An 18278-nucleotide genomic window follows, 5' to 3' on the forward strand; every position below is an offset into this window, starting at 1 on the left:
ATCTGGAGAATGTGCCTATTTCCTCTTCTGCTTAAGACTTGTAGATAAGGAATTATAAATCTAACAAACCCCATGGGGAGCTGTCCACCAAAAAGCAATTTAAATTTCAAAAGTTTGTGTCAAAATACTTTTGAACAAGAGTGAGTCTCTTTATGGCCAACTGTGTTTTCACTTATAAAACAAAGATGTAGAAGAGCTAACTTGAATGAAAGCCCAAGGTCTGAAGAGGGCAGCTGGAGACTAAATACAGAGAGCTGATTTTGGAATGTTTCGTAGAGAATGGGTGCTAGAAATTTATTACAGAGTGGAAGTCATTAAGACAACCAGACAAACACATGCACTGTTGGCTGGCAATGGTAAAAGATCTGTTTACTATTGCTAGTTTCTTCTAAGTTTTGTCTATAGCTCTAGTTCCTTCCTACCAAAGAGACAAGTGAGGAAGGTGAATATAAGTGACGTTAACTGTGATCCTTCAGTTGGCAAGCTTTAGTGGTCCTGGAACACCAAGTATGGATTCTTTGTTAGTTTAACCAAACCAAACTTAAATTATTCATTGTCTTCATCCCCCTTCCAAACGAAAGCCAACCTCATCTAATAGGTCCAGCATTGCTCAAAGAGTGAATAGTGCTTCTTACCTACTGAGCATCCAACTACAAGGTGCCATGCGCAAGATGCAAAGAATTCTTAGAAACACATTTCCTGCTCTGAAAAAGGTTAGAATCTAGTAATGTGTTAAAGTTATGTGCATAGAAATATAACAATAATGTCAAAGAATGAGCACTAAACTAAGATAGTAGATAGGCTTGAATTGTCCTGAAGTCAACAGTGTGGAATCGCTGAGATCAGGAAAGGCTTTAGAAAGGAGGAGAGCTGGTGGTGGTCATTCAATGTGGATAATTATGTCTTTAACTAGAGAAGCATTTATTGAAAAAAATTTCTCCCTTGCTTTAATTATTGTTCCACCAGTAAAGAAACCAAGAGACACTGAAATCATACTACATGTAATATATTGGAAAAAACTTTAAAATGAATATATATATATAAAATGAATATATATAAAATGAATACACACATGCACACACACACTTGTGAGAATATTTCATATTCATGATATAGGAAACCAAAAAGTTACCCAAAATTGCATGTGATTTGGTTTCTTGACTAAAATTTACTTTTTTTCTCTCAGTGCCATGTACTGAATTGTATATTCTAGTCAGTCTTCTGCCTGGGTATGCCTTAATTTGTGATCTTCTGCCTTGGGATCATTCATTAGAATTTTATCATAATTATGCTTGTGAGGTTCCCCTTTTTATCATACTCATTAGCAGCATGTAGCTACCTCATTTTATTGAATTAAATTAATTTTGTTATGTATTATTTTTGATAGAAAAATACTTTATGTCAAATATGCCTACAACCTAGAAAAAGCAAATGGTTCAAGATCCTACTTAACTCTAATTATAATATTTTACTTTTAGGGAATGGGAACATACTTCAGTTACTAATAAATTAATGTTAATTTATTGAGCAACATTTATGGGAAGTAGGCTGGGGCAATATGAATTAATAAATATACATCAAATTCCACTGCCCCAATGCCGAAATTTGTCAAGTGAAGGAACGAGGACCTTTCTGCTGAGCTGTCATGACTGTGCTATTCATAAAGAGTTAGGGTACAGTCCAGGGACAGAACAACAAACAGAATCATCTATGTAGGGGTCACATAGGTATCAGGGCTGCAGGGAGCAGAGCAATCAGTAGCAAGAGAGGCCATGGCCAGGACGGGGAGGCGGAAGCCATAGGTCAAAGCTAGAGTGGAAGAAGGAATTGGGCTCAGAAAGAAGACTTCTTCACCTGATAGTACTTTCTGGCTTCTTCTTTTCCAATCTAGTTGTGTTGCAGTTGATTCTGAGGTCGCAGACATCTTTCAAAGGCATGTTTCAAGTTTTCTTTACTATTTAAAAAATTCATTCCAAGGCACTAAACCAAAAGTTTCTAAAGAAACGGGACTAATGGGATATATAGAGAGACCCATAGAGAGGTTTACTTTAAGGAACTAGCTTACACAGTTGTAGAAGACTGGTAAGTCCAAAATTTGACATGTCACGATGGTGGACTGGAAATGTCGGGAAATGTCCAAAGAGAGTCCAGTGGCAGAATTTCTTCTCTGAGTGGTCTTTTTATTCTATGAACGTCCCAACTGGTAGAATGATGCCCACCGTGTTATGGAGGGTAGTCTGCTTTACACAACATCTGCCGATTTAAATGGTATGCTTATCCAAGAAAACACCTTCACAGAAACATCCAGACTAGTGGTTGACCACATGGCAAGGCACCAAGGCTCAGCCAACGTGATGTGTAAAGTGAACCATCACACAAAGCTTTCAGCTCAGCTTCACCCCTTTCATGAGGCGCCCGTGTGTAGAGAGAGCAGCACAACCATCCACAGTGGGCTGGTTTTGGATAGCACTCTTCCAGGCCTGTGGAGACCACAGTCAGCTCATTTTGTGACTAGTAGACTATCAGGTGGCCAGGATGCTCTGCAACTGGCCATGACCAGCTGCCCCTTCTGGACTTTGATAAACGCGACTAACTCGCAAAGGAGAAGAGATGATGGATGGTTGGTCACAGGATACTTATAATGCTGGATTTTTAATTCTGGTTCTGCCACTGTCTTGTCATGGGGTGTTGGGTAAATCACTTTACTTTTCCGAGTCTTGAGTTTTCTTCTTTGAAAAACCACAGGTTTATAATTTGAAACCTAGTCCTATCTTGGACATGATCAAAACACATAATCGATTTTGGTCCTTGACTAATGTCGCCAATGATGAGGAAATGACTCTTTTGTTGAAATTAGAGATAGGCAAAAATCTGTTTTCTCACCTTACTTCTAAACCATTTGATGAATTTCTTTATTTAAAGGAGAACTTACACAATGGAACAATCACCAATTAATGTGAAAAACTTGGGAGAAAAATTAATCTTCAGGTGTAGAAGTAATTTAATAAAGTAATTTTATCCACTGTTTAAAAAAAAAAAACTATTGAGGAAGGTTCATCTTCTGCCTATGACAGAAGATGCAATATTCCTCCCTCTTTCCCTAGTTAGATCAGTATCAATGAAGCTTTAAGAGTTAGTTCCACAAATTCAAAGGAGCAATGAAATAATACTTTAAATTTTTAATATGCAGTCTATTTGAAGTCACTTCAGAACATCAATAGTAATCAGGAAGAGAGATGTTAACCTACTTTCTCCTTATCTGTACTTCTCTTTTTGGACACCTTCTTGCCTACTGGGACTCTCCTTGGACTATTGGCTGGATCCTACTACATTTCCTTCTCAAGTTGCTTAAAATGTTTCAAAGGAAATAATTCATACTCCTGATATTCAGATTAGATAAACAAGATGAGTATACTCTTTCATGCAACTTCAGCTCACCAGACTATGCTATAACCTGTGATTCACAATGTAAACAATTTTTATTTATTTTTATTTTTTTATTTTTATTTTTTAACATTTTTTATTGATTTATAATCATTTTACAATGTTGTGTCAAATTCCAGTGTTCAGCACAATTTTTCAGTTATTCATGGACATATACACACTCATTGTCACATTTTTTTCTCTGTGAGTTATCATAACATTTTGTGTATATTTCCCTGTGCTATACAATGTAATTTTGTTTATCTATTCTACAATTTTGAAATCCCAGTCTATCCCTTCCCACCCTCCACCCCCCTGGCAACCACAAGTCTGTATTCTCTGTCTGTGAGTCTATTTCTGTCCTGTATTTACGCTTTGTTTTTGTTCGTTTGTTTGTTTTTGTTTTTGTTTTTTAGATTCCACATATGAGCGATCTCATATGGTATTTTTCTTTCTCTTTCTGGCTTACTTCACTTAGAATGACATTCTCCAGGAGCATCCATGTTGCTGCAAATGGCATTATGTTGTCGGTTTTTATGGCTGAGTAGTATTCCATTGTATAAATATACCACTCTTCTTTATCCAGTCACCTGTTGATAGACATTTAGGCTGCTTCCATGTTTTGGCTATTGTAAATAGTGCTGCTATGAACATTGGGGTGCAGGTGTCATCCTGAAGTAGACTTCCTTCTGGATACAAGCCCAGGAGTGGGATTCCTGGGTCATATGGTAAGTCTATTCCTAGTCTTTTGAGGAATCTCCACACTGTTTTCCATAGTGGCTGCACCAAACTGCATTCCCACCAGCAGTGTAGGAGGGTTCCCCTTTCTCCACAGCCTCTCCAGCATTTGTCATTTGTGGATTTTTGAATGACGGCCATTCTGATTGGTGTGAGGTGATACCTCATTTTAGTTTTGATTTGCATTTCTCTGATAATTAGTGATATTGAGCATTTTTTCATGTGCTTTTTGATCATTTGTATGTCTTCCTTGGAGAATTGCTTGTTTAGGTCTTCTGCCCATTTTTGGATTGGGTTGTTTATTTTTTTCTTATTGAGTCGTATGAGCTGCTTATATATTCTGGAGATCAAGCCTTTGTCGGTTTCACTTGCAAAAATTTTCTCCCATTCCATAGGTTTTCTTCTTGTTTTACTTCTGGTTTCCTTTGCTGTGCAGAAGCTTGTAAGTTTCACTAGGTCCCATTTGTTTATTCTTGCTTTTATTTCTTCTAGGAGAAAATTTTTGAGATGTATGTCAGATAATGTTTTGCCTATGTTTTCCTCTAGGAGGTTTATTGTATCTTGTCTTATGTTTAAGTCTTTAATCCATTTTGAGTTGATTTTTGTATATGGTGTAAGGGAGTGTTCTAGCTTCATTGTTTTACATGCTGCTGTCCAGTTTTCCCAACACCATTTGCTGAAGAGACTGTCTTTATTCCAATGTATATTCTTGCCTCCTTTGTTGAAGATGAGTTGACCAAAAGTTTGTGGGTTCATTTCTGGGCTCTCTATTCTGTTCCATTGGTCTATATGTCTGTTTTGGTACCAATACCATGCTGTCTTGATGACTGTAGCTCTATAGTATTGTCTGAAGTCTGGGAGAGTTATTCCTCCAGCCTCTTTCTTTCTCTTCAGTAATGCTTTGGCAATTCTAGGTCTTTGATGGTTCCATATGAATTTTATTATGATTTTTTCTAGTTCTGTGAAATATGTCCTGGGTAATTGGATAGGGATTGCATTAAATCTGTAGATTGCCTTGGGCAGTGTGACCATTTTAACAATATTGATTCTTCCAATCCAAGAGCATGGAATATCTTTCCATTTTTTAAAGTCTTCTTTAAATTCCTTCATCAATGGTTTATAGTTTTCTGTGTATAATTCTTTCACCTCCTTGCTTAGATTTATTCCCAGATATTTTATTACTTTGGGTGCTATTTTAAAGGGGATTGTTTCTTTACTTTCTTCTTCTGTTGATTTATCGTTAGTGTAAAGAAATGCAACTGATTTTTGAACGTTAATTTTGTAACCTGCTACCTTGCTGAATTCTTCAATCAGCTCTAATAGCTTTTGTGTGGACCTTTTAGGGTTTTCTATATATAGTAACATGTCATCAGCATATAATGACACTTTTACCTCTTCTTTTCCAATTTGGATCCCTTTTATTTCTTTCTCTTGCCTGACTGCTGTGGCTAGGACTTCCAGGACTATGTTGAATAGGAGTGGTGATAGTGGGCATCCTTGTCTTGTCCCAGATTTTAGTGGGAAGCTTTTGAGTTTTTCACCGTTGAGTACTATACTGGCTGTAGGTTTGTCATATATAGCTTTTATTATGTTGAGATATGTTCCCTCTATACCCACTTTGGTGAGAGTTTTTATCATAAATGGGTTTTGAATTTTATCAAATGCTTTTTCTGCATCGATTGAGATGATCATGTGGTTTTTGTCCTTTCTCTTGTTGATGTGATGTATTACACTGATTGATGCAATGTAAACAATTATGTGGAAAATATTTGGAGCTTTAAAGCTTTGTCAGGTGTTTCAAATAACTTTGTAATACATTTGTACTATAATTTCAGGAAGATTATGTCCAAAAGAACTCTATAAAGTAAGACAGTTAAGGGGGTTTATTTTTTGTTTTGTTTTTTTTACAAAATATGGAAATGTTAACACCCCAAGGGGTGCTGTACCTTTTAGCACTGGAGCTGGGAGTCTGATGAGCTGATTTATAGGGTTGCCACTGCTTAGAGCACTTTCGGAACTCCATTCGTGGAAGTGACTTGAGAGCTAGTTTATGAACCACACAAGGAAATTAGTTTTATTACTTTATTGTCACACCTCATATATTTCCATTCTCACGTTCCTCACAGTTGGGCATCTTCCCCATTTCAGTCAGATTTTGCATTTTCCCCATTTCATACTGTCCTGCAACTGCATCTCCCAAAGAATGAATGTTTGCTTTGGATATATTCATAGCGCTATGCAAGTGGATAAAATACAGTGCAAACTCAAATAGAAAATACAGTACATTACCTGGCCGAATACTCTATTATACAAAATAGCCTTTCTAATTGAGGAGGATAGAAAATGTCATTTTTCAAAGTTTAAAATCCGCAGAAGAATTTATATGTTAACATAGTTTTAACCTGTTGGCTTGGATGTCTGCTTTTGAGAAAATCTAATTTTCTTTAAAACACTAACCAAAAAAAGACTCAAAATGTATTGATGATTCAAAGCATCTTAGGAAAGTGTAGCTTTGAATACAAGCATCATTGTTAAAATGTAGAAATAAAATATTTTAATTGCACGATTGAGGAAATGGGGTTTGTTTGCAAAAAATGTGAGATAATCCAGAGTAATACAAGTTTTATTTTAACTTTGATTTTCCCAGGGTCTTTTTTCAAAAATCTCTTAGTAGCTTTCCAAAGAACAAAAATCATCAGGAGAGGGAGACGCCAACTGTTTTAGTTTACACATATCCAGGCTGTGTATTTCCCTGTCTTGGGTTCACTGAGGCAATATCACAGCATGGCCTCTGGATAAAACAAGCAAAAGATAACACAGAATACACCAAACTAGAGTAGGTCAATTAAAACAACTTATTAACAAGCAATTAAAGCTCAGTAGCTTTTCTTTGTGTGAGTTTGTGCACAGTATTCAGTGGAGAGTTTAGCACATTGGGCCTATTTTTTTCCCAGGTGTCATTTACTGGAAATGCCTGAGGAACCTTGGAGAAGCAGCAGAAGCAACCAAACAAATTATTGTAAATTTGCCTTGTGTTATGAATGAATGGATTTTCTTGTTGAAATGAGTCCTTATTCGATATTTAGTTAAAGGAAAAAAAGATCTTGGTATCAGTGTACCAAACCACAAAGCAATGACTCTGAAAATGGCCCATCAAAGGCAAGACCCACTGTGGAAGTGAACAAAGGCTGAAGCCTTGTTAATAATGGGCCAATTCTATGGTTAACCCCGGGTGGGTAAACTGCTGTCTGGAAGTAGACTGTTCACTCATGTGAAGTGAATTAACACTTGCTGGGCACCAGGGTACCATTAGGTGCATTGAAACAACTGATTTACTATGGGCATCCTGGTGCCCTTACACACCCGGCATCTCCATAGGATCAGGCATAATGAAATTATATGGTGCCAAGAAGCCAGATCTTACAAATTTTAGGCAATAGCTCAGTGAAGTGGTAGAGACTCATGGTAGTTAAATCAGCTGGGGTGCTCCTCTAGCCATAACAAATTTCATCTTCCAAAGAAATTGGAGCAAGCAAATTATTCCTGAAGACAAATCACCCAAACCTTTCTCGTATATGTCAGTATGTGATTTCTTATTCACTGGTTGGGAGTGGGTGGGGGTAGAAAAACTAAAGATTTCCTTCATTCCTTCAAGCAAAGAATCAGGGAGGAAGCTTACACCTAATAAAGACAATCCTTATGCATTTTGTTTTTCATCTTAGTTTACCTACCTTAAAAAAAATCATTAATAGCTAGGAGAAAAAGGAAGCAACAAATCTTCATACAAATAGAGGGTCATAGTCTTAAATCATGTCACTCTGCCCACCTATAATTTAAGCAAAATGTGTTCTAACAGAGCTGATTGTACTGGAAAATAAATTATTTAGAATAGAGATGTACAATTTTTTTTTTTTTTGGTAGAAAGAGTCATGTGGAAATAGATTAAATTCATTATGAAAGAAGGGCTTCTTCAATTGGTAGTATGGACTAGTTTGAAAATATTGGTACCTTTTGTCATTTTTATTCTTTTTTAAACTGGAGTTTAAAACTTACTCAGCTATTAATTCCAAACACTTTGTGCAATATTATAACTAACTGGGAGTGAACAAATTTTCATTTGGAATCTTGCTTATAAAGGTTGGATATATTTGAATTTTGGAATTGACTACAAAGAAACACACAAACACATGTAATTATATCTATCAATTAGGTGGCCCAAAAAAGTAGGAATGTTCTGTTGAATTTGGGCAAATTATACTACTATTATTTTGCCTTCCAATCTGAGAGACCTTTGTCCACCTAATTCCATGGTTTTATAGATGAATTTTTATGATTATGGAGATTATACTTCAAACTAAAGCAGTATCCAAATTTGTCTCATCATTAAATGATTCCCCTTTGAACAAGGAAAACATTCATTTATTCTGCTTACCCTTGAAATACTGTAGAAGCCAAACTGTTATAAAATTATGTTGGCTGAAATACAAAATGAACACGTTGGGTTCTTTAAAGCTGGGGCATGTTAGGAGTAATCATCCTGATTTTCTGCTAAACAGTAGTCATGCTAATTTCTGCCATCAAAAAATTTGATTAAATTCAAAGAGGGTAAACATTTTTTTCCCCTAACTTGCAACATTCTTAATGTTTAGAAACAGAAAATCTGTCAACCAGAAATGGGCTTTCCTAATATGAAAGTGAAAATGTATTTTTTGAAAACCCAAAATGAAACAATCTATTTTCTCACATTTTCTTTTACTTCTAGGCAAAGAGAGTGTGATGTTGATCGTGTGTTTTTTACTTTGCTTTTTTTTTTTTTCCCTGCCATTCAGATAAGATGGCTATTCTACTTACCCCCAGGGGTAATTTGATTCCTCTCATCCAAATCATTTTAGAATCTAAGACCAGTGCCAAAACATCTGGTCTGGAAAGTTAAAAAAAAAAAAAAAAAAAAAGGCGGTTTAGATGCCTGTCAAATCTGAATAAATTAACCAAATATTTGATTTTATTTTTGAAAATTAAATTGATTAGTTACTTTTACAGCCTCTCACGCTGACGTTTTTCCTTTTTGAATTCTCAAACCCCAAAATATGTATTATGCAATTAATGTTTGTTGAAGACGTGTATCTGGAATGTCCCCAGCATGGTCTGATGTTCAGTAAGATGTTGCTGTGAGAGGCTTACTGAGGTGCTCTTGGAGACTGAATGTGGAAGACAGAGTTTCTGAAACTAAGCTATTTGGGATTCCTGGAATCTCGCTATCACCCTGCAATAGATAAAGAGAAGAAATCTACAAACTTGGGGTTGCCAAGGGGACGAGGGTGGGAAGGGACTGGGATTTCAAAATGTAGAATAGATAAACAGGATTGTACTTTGCAGCACAGGTGGCTCACAGCGAAAGAGAATGTGACAATGAATGTATGTTCATGTATAACTGAAAAATTGTGCTCTATGCTGGAATTTGACACACCATTGTAAAATGACTATAACTCAATAAAAAAAATGTTTAAAAAAATCTACCTGTGAAACGTTTTCAAATGATGCCCATAGATAATCTAGCTTTTTATATTTACCGGTGACACTGTAATAAATGTAGACTTCCATTGTTGACATTTATCAAAATGCAAAAGGGCCAGAACTTGGAGTTACAACTGGGGAAAAGATAACAGAGATTATATTTTAAGATTCACCTAGGAAAATTAATATTGAGGTATTTTTCTAGTTATGTTTTAAAAAATAGTAGTTTATCATTTCAGAATCAATGCCAAAACAGACGCCACTGTCTCATAAAATAAACATGCAGGGAAAGGGTAACACGTGCATTAGCCACAAACTGAGTCTGTAGCCAATACAGTATGATGAGAAGGAATTCTCAGTATGGTGTGATGTGCGATCGAAGCCATTAGCCATATGGTGCGGAGTGAAGAGGGCCTCTGCGACGGAATAACGGTTGTATGTTATATGGTTTATTAAATAATTATGCAATGGCAAGCAATGCTTTTATAATTATTGGCTGTTTTAAAATATTTTTGTTAATCTAGCTGCGTTTACCAGGTTGAAAGATGCGTGTTCCATCACGTCTCCATGCTTCCTATCTGCTTTGTGTAGCGAACAGAAACCGGCTGCCATATTGAAGATTTAGGGCACATTTCTTGTATCATACTGTGTATCATCAAGGTATGCCACAGGGCATTTAGAAATATAGGGGCACATTCCTTTTAGAGTTGCCTTCCCACCTGCCACCTGTCAGGGCAGATACACTGTATGTGGGACAGAGAATGTGCTATTTTTATGTAATTTCCATGGAATGAGACAGGGAAGCATTAAGACATCCAAATGAAAAGCGAAAGATTCAATAAAATATCGATATTTTGCTATGGGACGCTGTGCCAGTGCCAGTTTGGAGACTAGCTTTTTTAGATGGTAGACATTACTCTGATTCATTTCTATTTGTAATAATTTTCCCTCTAAGTCAATTGGTATTGCATTCATTTGTTTACCTCCAACCTATATGGCTTTGTCAGGCGACCTACACTTTATTAACCATTCCGACTACCCTGGCCTACCCTCCATAGTTACTTAGATACAGTATGCTGGTTCTGCAAGGCGGGATCACCAGAGGACGGGCGGCGTTATCATGGTTAAAGCAGTGAAAAGGCTGGGACTGTGCTATGCCCACCATGGGACCGCAGGGCAGCTGCATCTGCCGTGGAGAGAGGTGTCGTAGCTCAGAGAAATGCACTGGAGCAACAGCATACTTTTGCTGGCATAAGCCTGCTCTCAGCTAAAGGAATTACAGTGTCTTTAAAATGTGAGGGTATGTTTTCATGCACAATTATTTTAAAGACGTCTTTGAATTTTGAAAATTTAGTTTAGAGTTCGTACTCATGGTTGGGTAAAAACACTGAAAAGTAAAGCCAATCCAGGTACAATATTGACATCGCATTTACTACCCGTGATCTTCCTGCAAAGTTATGCCGATGTATCTTTCTTTGGCTCTGTACTTAAAGGCTGAAATAGTGTTATTATATTTCGAATATCACTTTTATAAAAACACTCATTTTTTGATACATAAGCACTGTGTATACTTCCTTACGCTAAGGCATCCATCATATTCAAAGAAGAAAAATAAAAGGAAATTAAGAATAGTCATCAGGGCTGTTTTTCAGCATTTCAGTCTCCTGTCAAATGCACAGGAAGATTCCATATCCTCACAGTCTTGATGTTCTTTGTGGCCATGAGCCTCTCTGTCCAATGAAACTTGGGGCAGAAGTCTTTACCAACCAACATGCAATTCACACGGCATCTTCCCACTAACAGGGTGACCAGGGACCACCAGATGGAAGAAGCCTCTTCAACCTCAGTCCCTGAGTGAGGACAACATGAAACAGAGGCTCTGAGAACATTCTAGCCCTTATTGGACATGCAGCACAAGTGAGGAATAAATCCATGCTGCTTCAAGCCACTGAGATTCTTCAGGTTAGTTGTTTTTTGCTACTGACTCACAAAAACAGATAGTAATACCTGTGACTTCATAGATATTGGTACTTAGGACAAGGTTAATATTGTCCTACTCTTAATCTATTAATTAAGTAATTACTTAAAGAATTGTTTAATTACTATCTTAAAATAATATTTTAATAGTTTAATAATTCAGTTAATATTTAATAAAATGCCAACATTAATATTTAAATTTAATAATTAAATTAATGTTTTAATTGAATAATAGTTTTACAATTAATTCTATAGTTTAAAAGTTAATCTTTTAATAATCAATGATATTTTGAGTCATTTTAACAAGTAATATTGAGCAAATCGGAGTCTTTGGAGTCTCCTGCGCCATATGTAAGGCTGGAATGCCAACATGGCCTCCCAGTGACCTCCTTGGCTTGCTGGGAGCCTGAGTGCAATGGGACAGTGACAGTCCTCTCTTCTATCCCTTCTGCCCTGGAGCAGCCGGATGGGTGACCCCAAGTGAGTCAAACAAATATTTTCATATGATGGAATAAAGTTTGGGAAGAACTAATATATGAAATATGTGTTGAGGCAGAAATCATGCAGATGGTGTGGATGAGAAACAAAAATTTTGGAAATACTGAAAAACATCTGAGGAGAAAGTGAAATAATATTTAGGCCTTTCTATCTATAAATTGATCAAGTTTACCAAATAATTGCTAGTCTTCTGATTTTCCTTGGCTTGTGTAGGCATTTGCCAAGTCATCTGTTCATCCGGGCAGCCAACCAGTCAAAATTTTTGAGTGCCTACTCTACGTCCCAGGGATGGTAAAAAATGATGAGGATAAAGACATGAACTGTCTCCCCATCCCTCCAGTAATCAACATTTCCACGCGAAAGGAAGTAATTAATTACAATGAAATGTAATGTGTGACGCTACAAGTAAATACTGTGTTCCAAGCCCTCTCCTATGTATTTAATTTTATTTTATCCTTAAAGGAACTTAATGGGGTGGACAATGTTCCCTTCACTGGATATAGATAAGGATACTGGTTTTCAGAGAGTGTAAATCCCCCAAAGTCCTACTACTAAAAAGTATTTTAAAAAGGATTCAAATCCAGTACCATGGAGAAAAGTATGTGCATGTTGATAAAAACTACCTTTGTTTATACAGTTATCCAAGGTTTCCTGCCAAGATGGTCCATCCTTTACTTATCATTAGGCTGCAGGCATAATATTGGGCTTCGATTCAGCCTCAGGATTTTCTGAGTTTGAGGTCATATTCAGGTCCCCTCCCAAATGGTACTTTTTTTTTCACCCAGTGGACACAAACAATCTGGAAGGAAACAAATTTTTCCGGTGCAGTATATTTTTCTTTGTTACAGGATGGGGTGGAGTTAGGGAGGTTGAAATTTGAGTTGGTGGTTAAAAGGAGTTTGCCCTTGTATGAAATGTTTTGTTTTTCAATAATCTGTTTAGATATTAAACATGTTCTTAAAATTTATAAAAATAATTCTAGATATCTATTTAAGTTCACTTTTTCAGACAGTCATTTTGCTTCAAGAATGCTTGATCTTAGCCTGCTCAGCAGCAACTGTCTTCTGTCTTGCATCATGAGTCTTGGTTCTTTATTTCTTCATATGTAAAGTGAGACGAGGGGACGTACCATGTTCCATATAAGGTTTCAGGGGCTCTAATGTATGATTTCTTTAGCTTTTGGAACTAGCGAAAGTGCTAGCTGGTCTGAGTCTCATTGTTTTAAAAGTATGTATACATAGAAAATGAAAAATTTTAAGTTAATTTCAAGATCGCATAGCCAGTGACAAAATCCTGGGCAGAATTCTGTCTTTTGACTCTTTCAGAGGTTTCTTTGTAACGCACTGGGCAATCTTGCCTTTGCCAATGTACTTGGAAGACATTTGGGTTTATTTCTGTGTATGATACATTGTTTCAAGTGACTTGAGCTTACTGGCATCTGGAATGAGATGCGGCACTAAATATTTGTATTTACTACCAGGTATATGCACTTAATTTTCTCGGCTTAGTGTTCCTGTGTGTGTGTATGTATGTGTGTGTGCACGCGCACACTGAAGGACAGAAAAATACTAGCTAACAGGTGTCTGCGATTTCCTCTCTCCCACCTTAAAGAAATGGAAACATCTTCAAACATACATAAGATTATCATAAATAGAAACATCATAAACCATAATACATAACTATGTATTTCTTACGTTGGTGAGTAAACACTAATGGGGAATAAAGAAGAAGGGCAGAGTCAGGTGGCAGGTGTTTATGAGAAACCCTGGGGTAATAGATTAAGATTGTATACATTGTATCTATATTCTTACATTTCCTAAGAGTAGTTCTGGATATAAGCAGCCCAGAATGGTATTTGGTGTGAAATATAAGAAGGGTGTGTCTTCATTGCACAAATACATGCTTAAATATTAAATATAGAAATAAGAAAAATGCACTTGAGGAATGAGGCAGAAGTTCAGGGCAAATTCTCTAAACCTCCTCATGATGGCAAACATTTACATTCTAAGCCTTTCTCCCCCATTATGAGCAACCTGATTTTCATCAATGAAAGCAGCTGGCAGAGACTACTGAACCAGTTATTTTATTTTATCCGGCATTGCTAGCAGAGATACCACTTTCATTTTCGCCAGCATTTGTAGTGTAAATGAGGAGCAACCTATTGTAAAATAATGCTAAGAAGATCAAAGGAAGCAATCCGTACTACCAAGCTAAAATCATTGCGGGAAAATGTTTTTTGATTGTGGTTAATAATGTAATCAAGCCAGAAACCTGCCTAGAAGTTGGAGTTATAGCTGAATTACTTCTAATATCACAGGTACCTAATCTGCAGCAATGTGGCAGGAAAGTTCCGGACTTCTAAAAATGCGGGGCTACTAAAATATTTACAAAGAGCTGCATAGTTTTGACTGGAATACTATGTATATTTTGTCAGAAAAACAAATCGGTGTTGCCACTGAAGATTGAGAATTAAGGCGGGAAGAGGAAAGCTAAAAGGAAGAAAACCAAAGGGGTCATTTAAAAAAAAAAGTATTTGACGTCTTTCTTTCTGTCCCCCTGTGGGAGGGGGAAAAAACATTCTTAATAGCAAAATCATTCTCAGACTTTTCTGATTCATTTTATATTTAGCAGATTACAGCTTTAGTCATCAGTAGGAAAGAGCCTCACAAACTGACGGACCTGAAATCATGTCCTTTGATTGTAATTGACAGAAGGAAGCATTTAAGGTAAAGAAAAAAAATTTTATTCATCTTTGATTACACTGTGATGTGATTTGGTGACATAATACAACTGAGAATTGAGGCAAGAAAGGCAGTAATTCCTACTTGAGGGTCTGACATGAGGTAGTCCTGCAGTTGTCTTCCTTCCAGCGCCTCCAGCTACAACACTCTCCTTGATGGCGGCCAGACAAATATATGTTCAGTGGGTTAGAATTTAAAGGGCAAACAGCTCTAAAATAACGTTTCTTAAGGCAACGTATTTCAGCATTAAAGGCTTGACCACTACACATTTGACTGGACCTAAAATTAAATCTATTCAATTTAAACATTTTACGGTACAACAACAACAATACCCCCAGTTAAGCAACACTTTCTTAAAATAATGGAAATAAATGGTTTGTAGACAATAGCTCTCTAAAGAGATACATGTCTTTTTTGTTTCTTTTTGGTTATCAGTGACTGTATATATTTCTAAACCTATCCAGTGTGAATTGGGGTATCTTTATACTTTGATAGTTTTCTTCACTCCTTTTCTTAGACTCATGTACTCTTCAGAGAGGATCAGGCCATATATATTTTGGACATTTTACAAAAGAGGTACATGCAAATATGACTAAATTATGTTGGACAGTTGGTAAAATCACAGGTAGGTAGAGCATCATGTGTATTTCCCTGACGAGTAGTTACTTCATTAAATAAATTTATATTCTAGGATTTGAATAATGAGTATAAAGTTTGATTCAATATCTTCATTTTTTTAGTGCCATAATGAAAATAACTTCTCTATATTCATGTACAAATGACTTCCTAATATTCAGATTTTAGAAGATCTAAGACATAAATGAACAAAGAGTGTGTACATTGTGAAGAAATAAAAATATATTAGAAAATGTATAAAAGGAATCTTCAAAGTTTAATTTGATAAATTTTCTTTAAAAAGCTTTGAAGAGTTTATATTTGAAAGTACATAAGATCTGTAAGTCTGCTAGGCCAGAAAATCTATTGCTTAGCAATATTTTTTAGTGATTAAGAAAAGATCTCCTGAATGTCACAAGTGTGTGTGTGTGTGTGTCTGTGTGTGTGTGTGTGTGTAGCCATAAGGGGAATTCAGTGAATACCCATCAGAGAATAACTTGTGATGAAGTTTCATTTTCCAAAGAAAGATTATGTAGTGTCAGTAGATGATGATATTTATATATGTAAATCAAGTATTTGAATCTGCAAGTTAATTGTGTCTAGAAATGTCAGACTAATTATAAACTCTTAGGCTGTATTTACCTGAATGCCCCCCAAAGCTATTTAAAACTGAAAATTTCAATTTATAGAAGGTGGTTTCAGTTGTCAGAAATGGACTCTATTAATCATACCTTTCAGGGCAACATAGGTTTCACCTACACAAATACAGGTGCAAGTCAGAAAGCCGTTCAACCTCCCATGAAAAACATGTCCGGTGTTCTTCCAGGTTAGCTCAGGTCTGGATTACCTTGTCTGTGAGCATGTGCCTCATCCGAAGAATGATTTGAATTATTATCTAAGAGGCTTAAATAAAAACATTCCAAGACAAGAGTTCATTATAGACATTGCTACATGCTTTCCCTCCCCATGAAGATCAACTTACATTTCATTCTGTACCAATATTTGCTGCTAGTTCCACATAAATTACATTTGAATCTTTTTTTGGTTTTGGTTTGGTTTACTCAGAAGTTTTATTTTGGTCTCTTTTTTTTTTTTTTTTTTTACTATGGGGATCATATGAAACTTTGAAGATGTAACTGACATGCATGTGGTATCAGTTCATGTCCAGCATTGGGCTAGTTTTCATCTTTTTACATAAGAGGAATGCTAGTCTTTTCATGGATACTCATCTACATATACATGTGTACACCTTGTGTGTATTTGTGCTTCCAAACATGAAAGCAAAAGGAGGAATAATGGTTTACTTGTTGGAACTCCAACTTTCCTTTTTAGCCTGGGCCAACTTCTTTTTCATTAAGAATAGAAGGTTCTGCTAAAACTATTGGAAGATTCTTTTTTTCTTTTTAAAATTCATCTAGAGTTTCAGTTTTCTATTCCACATGGTTGCTGCAATAAATCATCTGACCAAGAAGGCAATTCAGTGGCAGCCCTTTGCAGAGATTTTTGCAAATAGCTTTTGGGGACTTTTGCACTTATCCCAAATTTATACTTCAGTTAATCATCAACAAAGACAGTAATGTGTCAGGCAAAAAGAGGTTTGGGCAAAACAAGGAGGCTTAGATTGCTGAACCGTTTTCATTATTCAGAAGCATCATTCACAAAATTGTTTATCTTCATTTTCCAAATTCACTCATCAAAACATTTTCACTGTATCAAATAAATTAAAAGAAATTCACTTTATCAAAACATTCAATATCACCATTTACATATAACATAGTCTAATAGTGAAATATTTTAACTTTTTTGAGTTATTTGTATAGTTTTGTATATATTTCTTTAAAATTCTTTAATTAGTATGGATAAAATAATGTAGGAAAGAATAAGAAATTAATCTACTGTCATATATGAAATGCCCAGTTGTCCACCTTTATTTAATATTAGGAAACAGAATATAGTCTTGATGATTTTATTATCTTCATTTTTCTAATTGTTTACAGATGGGTGATTTTGTCTGGGAAATTCTCTGCAAGCTAGAACTCATATTTTTAAATAAGAATATTAAAAAATTGTTATATATGACAATGCATTTATATCAGGAAGTTAACCCTTACGTAGATTAGTTAACTCTTTCCCGTAAGATTTTAAGATATATTTAATTTAAGTATTGCTTTTAAAAGATTGAATACTGAATTTCAGTATTTGTTATTGAAATTTTATAATTAAAAAGGCCCTTAGAAAGAATGACTCCCAATTATAAACTGAAAATATCTGATACTATTATCAGTAAGCTAAAATCAATTGAACAGAAAAATTTCTCATGAGATTTTTGTTTTAAATAACTGGATTGGAAGTAGGAAAGAAAACAACCTTAACAGTAATTGTTTAAATCTGGTATATTTGATTTCTTAAGGTCAGTCCACATACACTCAAAAGGCATGATTCCCAGAAATGCCAAGCCCTGGTTAACAGAGATATTATCTGCTTCACTAAGTATTTGGTTCTATTTACTTTCATGCAATTACATGTAGACTTTGCCAAAGAATCAATAAAGTAGTAATATTTGAAATGTTAAATTCTCACATTGAAAGCTAGATTATACACTTAAACAAATTGGACTCTATTACCTTTCTCAATGATTTGCCAGTCTAAATAATGATTTTAAAAATATGATATCCGAAATGTATTACATGATGTCTAAATTGTCCTTATGATCAAGTTTCAGAAAAAAACTGGAGGATAAAAATAGGTTGATCTAATGCAAAATCATGATTT

This window comes from Camelus bactrianus, chromosome 1 (genome assembly GCF_048773025.1).
Source record: "Camelus bactrianus isolate YW-2024 breed Bactrian camel chromosome 1, ASM4877302v1, whole genome shotgun sequence".
NCBI classification, from domain to species: domain Eukaryota; kingdom Metazoa; phylum Chordata; class Mammalia; order Artiodactyla; family Camelidae; genus Camelus; species Camelus bactrianus.